This window comes from Micropterus dolomieu, linkage group LG23 (assembly GCF_021292245.1).
Source record: "Micropterus dolomieu isolate WLL.071019.BEF.003 ecotype Adirondacks linkage group LG23, ASM2129224v1, whole genome shotgun sequence".
In the NCBI taxonomy this organism is placed as follows: domain Eukaryota; kingdom Metazoa; phylum Chordata; class Actinopteri; order Centrarchiformes; family Centrarchidae; genus Micropterus; species Micropterus dolomieu.
In genome coordinates, this window is record NC_060172.1 from 1,744,926 (window position 1) to 1,750,176 (window position 5,251).

A 5,251-nucleotide genomic window follows, 5' to 3' on the forward strand; every position below is an offset into this window, starting at 1 on the left:
GACCCCCGGGCCTCCATCACTCCACTCCACTCCACTCCACTCTACTCTACTCTACTCTACTCTACTCTACTCTACTCTACTCTGTCCATAATGTACTGTTCTATATTATACTCTACTCTACTCTGTACCATAATGTACTGTTGTATATTATACTCTACTCTACTCTACTCTACACTGTACCATAATGTACGTTTGTATATTATACTCTACTCTACTCTACTCTACTCTGTACCATAATGTACTGTTCTCTACTCTACTCTACTCCGTACCATAATGTACTGTTCTATATTATACTCTACTCTACTCTGTACCATAATGTACTGTTCTATATTATACTCTACTCTACTCTACTCTACACTGTACCATAATGTACGTTTGTATATTATACTCTACTCTACTCTACTCTACACTGTACCATAATGTACGTTTGTATATTATACTCTACTCTACTCTACTCTACTCTGTACCATAATGTACTGTTCTCTACTCTACTCTACTCCGTACCATAATGTACTGTTCTATATTATACTCTACTCTACTCTGTCCATAATGTACTGTTCTATATTATACTCTACTCTACTCTGTCCATAATGTACTGTTCTATATTATACTATACACTACTCTACTCTGTCCATAATGTACTGTTCTATATTATACTCTACTCCGTACCATAATGTACTGTTCTATATTATACTATACTCTACTCTACTCTGTCCATAATGTACTGTTCTATATTATACTCTACTCTACTCTGTCCCATAATGCACTGTTCTATATTATACTCTACTCTACTCTACTCTGTCCATAATGTACTGTTCTATATTATACTCTACTCTACTCTGTCCCATAATATACTGTTCTATATTATACTCTACTCTACTCTACTCTGTCCATAATGTACTGTTCTATATTATACTCTACTCTACTCTGTCCATAATGTACTGTTCTATATTATATTATACTCTACTCTACTCTGTCCATAATGTACTGTTCTATATTATACTCTACTCTACTCTGTACCATAATGTACTGTTCTATATTATACTCTACTCTACTCTGTCCATGTACTGTTCTATATTATACTATACTCTACTCTACTCTGTTCATAATGTACTGTTCTATATTATACTCTACTCTACTCTGTCCATAATGTACTGTTCTATATTATACTCTACTCTACTCCGTACCATAATGTACTGTTCTCTACTCTACTCTACTCCGTACCATAATGTACTGTTCTATATTATACTCTACTCTACTCTGTCCATAATGTACTGTTCTATATTATACTCTACTCTACTCTGTCCATAATGTACTGTTCTATATTATACTCTACTCTACTCCGTACCATAATGTACTGTTCTCTACTCTACTCTACTCCGTACCATAATGTACTGTTCTATATTATACTCTACTCTACTCTGTCCATAATGTACTGTTCTATATTATACTCTACTCTACTCTACTCTGTACCATAATGTACTGTTCTATATTATACTATACTCTACTCTACTCTGTCCATAATGTACTGTTCTATATTATACTCTACTCTACTCTGTCCCATAATGTACTGTTCTATATTATACTCTACTCTGTACCATAATGTACTGTTCTATATTATACTATACTCTACTCTACTCTGTCCATAATGTACTGTTCTATATTATACTCTACTCTACTCTGTACCATAATGTACTGTTCTATATTATACTCTACTCTACTCTACTCTGTACCATAATGTACTGTTCTATATTATACTCTACTCTACTCTGTACCATAATGTACTGTTCTATATTATACTCTACTCTGTACCATAATGTACTGTTCTATATTATACTATACTCTACTCTACTCTGTCCATAATGTACTGTTCTATATTATACTCTACTCTACTTCTGTACCATAATGTACTGTTCTATATTATACTATACTCTACTCTACTCTGTACCATAATGTACTGTTCTATATTATACTCTACTCTACTCTACTCTGTCCATAATGTACTGTTCTATATTATACTCTACTCTACTCTGTACCATAATGTACTGTTCTATATTATACTCTACTCTGTACCATAATGTACTGTTCTATGTTATACTCTACTCTACTCTGCCCATAATGTACTGTTCTATATTATACTCTACTCTACTCTACTCTGTACCATAATGTACTGTTCTATATTATACTCTACTCTGTACCATAATGTACTGTTCTATGTTATACTCTACTCTACTCTGTCCATAATGCACTGTTCTATATTATACTCTACTCTACTCTACTCTGTACCATAATGTACTGTACTGTTCCTCTCTGCTCTATTGTACTCTAATCTTTACCATAATGTTCTCTACTCTACTCTAACCTGTAAAGTACTGTACTCCAATGTACTATATTCTACTTTAATCTGTCCTGTACTCTCTAATTTCTAAGGCTTCCATCACTCTACTTTACTCTAATCTTTTGCTCTCAACCTTTATCCAATCCAAACTTTACTGAGCTCTGAGCATCCATCACTCTACTCTGACCTCTAGTTACGGTACTCATCTCTACACAGTCGCTCTACTCAAAGCAAAGTGGGTTTCTTCCCCGGGGACCATTGTTTGGCTGATTCATCTGAAAGTTTGAACAAAATATGAAATAAATATAAGTTTTGTGTACCCTTGAAACCCTTAAAAGATTTCCCCTGGTCTTTATTACACCCAATTCATTCATTTAATTAAGTCCAGGTAAGCACTCATCTCCCTGTACTCCTCAAAATAGTGTTTTTAACAACGTTGTCGTGCCAAAAATATGCTGTCCAGTCTTAAAGCAGGTGCATCAAGTAATTTCCAGGACTTAATATTTGAAGTAATAGCAATACATTTGAAGAGCATAAAAACAAGGTCACATTCATTTGGCTTCCTGCTCACATGGGCATTCTGGGTAATGAGAATGGTGGACAAACCTGTCATACAAGCTGTTATAAAAGTAAACACCCAAATTAAACTTTCAAATTTGTAGGGAAAGAGCAGCAACACTAAGATCCAGAGTTGACGGGCAAACATTTACATTCAGTTCAAAACAGAGTTGGTGTGGTTGTGAGAAATAGAGCAGGAAATAAAAAAGAGCAGGTAATAATGACTGAATTAAGAATATAAGACAAAGTAATCTGAACACTTCACACTTGTTGAACATTGTCAGGTACCAGAAACTGTTGTCATTTTTATTGTGGTACTTTTTAACTGTGGGAAATACTTGTCAGAGTGGATGGAGGAAATGAAAAGAAAAGGGCCAACTGGAGCAGGATTAAAGAGCGTTCTGGTGTCTGATGGTGACACTGTAGGAGCTGATTTACTCCAGGAGATGGCAGTACTGCAACACTCAGGAGGAAAACTGCTGTTAAACCTCAAAGATAAAGAAGAAAACATTCATTTGTACAGGACCATGGAAGGGTGAATGAGCAGAGCGGCATTTTCTGTGATATTGGCAGTGGTGAAAGAAATATTCAGATCCTTTACCTAAATATAAGTACTTATACCACACTGTGAACATACTGCACTACAAGTGAAAGCCATGTATTCAAAACCCTACTCAAGTATTATCGGCAACATGTACTTAAAGTATGAAAGTAAACTTACTCATGTTGCAGTAACATGTTTCTCTTTTATATCTGCTGTTTCTGGATTAATATTCCTGCTGCATTAATGTGTTTGTTGCATTTTACTGCTGTCGATGTTTAAGGTGGAGCTCATTTTAACTCCTTTATATCCTGTTGTGTAGTTTAATCTGCAGCAATGCATCATGGTCTATAAGATCACCAAGCGTCACTGTCCTGTGAGAACCACGTATGCCTGTTCAGCTTTGTGACAATGCGTTTTCCAGCTGATCCAAGGAGGTTCAAAGAGTTTATTCAGCTGGAGGAGGAGGATTTTCTCAGAACTTAAAGGAACTCTTCATCAATAAAGCTGCATAAAAAGTCAAGTATCTTGAATTTATACTTAAGTACTGTACTTGAGTAAACGCAATTAGTTAACACCACTGGATACTGGAGGGTTTTGATGAGCCTGTTAATGAAAATGGATCTACTGATTTTTGTGGCAATTATAAATTCTATGATTTGAAAGCAGAACTGGAAAGTACATTTACTGAAGTACTGTACTTAAATATAATTTTGAGTTACTTGCACTTTACTTGAGTATTTTCAATTTGATGCCACCTCATACATACATTTATCTGACAGATTGAGTTACTTTACAGATTAAGGTGCATTTGGTGATGTTGTGGAATAAATCAACCAAAACAAGCAGCGTCTGATCCAAGATGGGGCAGCAGATGGCCGCCTCAGGACTGCACTCTGTCCGCAAATGTCGTTTTTTGTTTATGTTGTGTGTATGTGTGTACTATACTCTGCAGTCTGTGTTTGTTTTTTGCTGAGCTGTTTTTTGTTTATGCTTGTTCTGTGTATGAACAGGACTGGAGTAAAATTCCATATACTTGGCCTTTAAAGCTGATTCTGATTCAAAAGCATATAGAAAAATTTTAATTAGCTCCACCTCAACTATCTAATGCAGTAAAATCCTGTTTACGCATTCATGTATCAGTAATAAAACATAATCCAATATTTAAAAGTCACATTTTCTGTTTTCCTACATTATGAGAAGATAACTTTTATGTTTAATACAAAAGTACTTTTTGCAAAAAGTGTACTTTCACTTGAGCAATATTTACATTTACTCATTTGGCAGACGCTTTTATCCAAACGCGACTTACATTTGAGAAACAACATGCAAGAATCCACAAAGCATCAAATACAACACAAGATCTACGACATATTCAATGCAAGACTTTTACTTTAACAAATGGTGAAAACACATTTTTTAGCGTGTTTGTTTTTGTTAACAATATGTTCCCCCCCAAAAGATACAAGCTATGTGGTTTTAATATACGGTTTAATCTGTCTTATATGAGTGCTGGGAATTTATTTTATTTATTTAACGTACTCAAGCACTGTATTTAGGCCCATTTTTGGGTAATTTACTATTTCTGTCTTTTGTTACTACATACTTTTACTCCAAACAGCTGTAGTTATTTCAGATTTTACAAACAATACTTAGAAACGGTTTATGATATATGATGGAAAGTATCTCCATTAACTAACTAAGTACTTTTTTTTAAGGTGTTTTTTCTTTATTTGAGTATTTCATAGATGCTACTTTATACAGTACTTCTACTCTAATACATTTTAGAGGCAAATATGGCACTTTTTACTGCA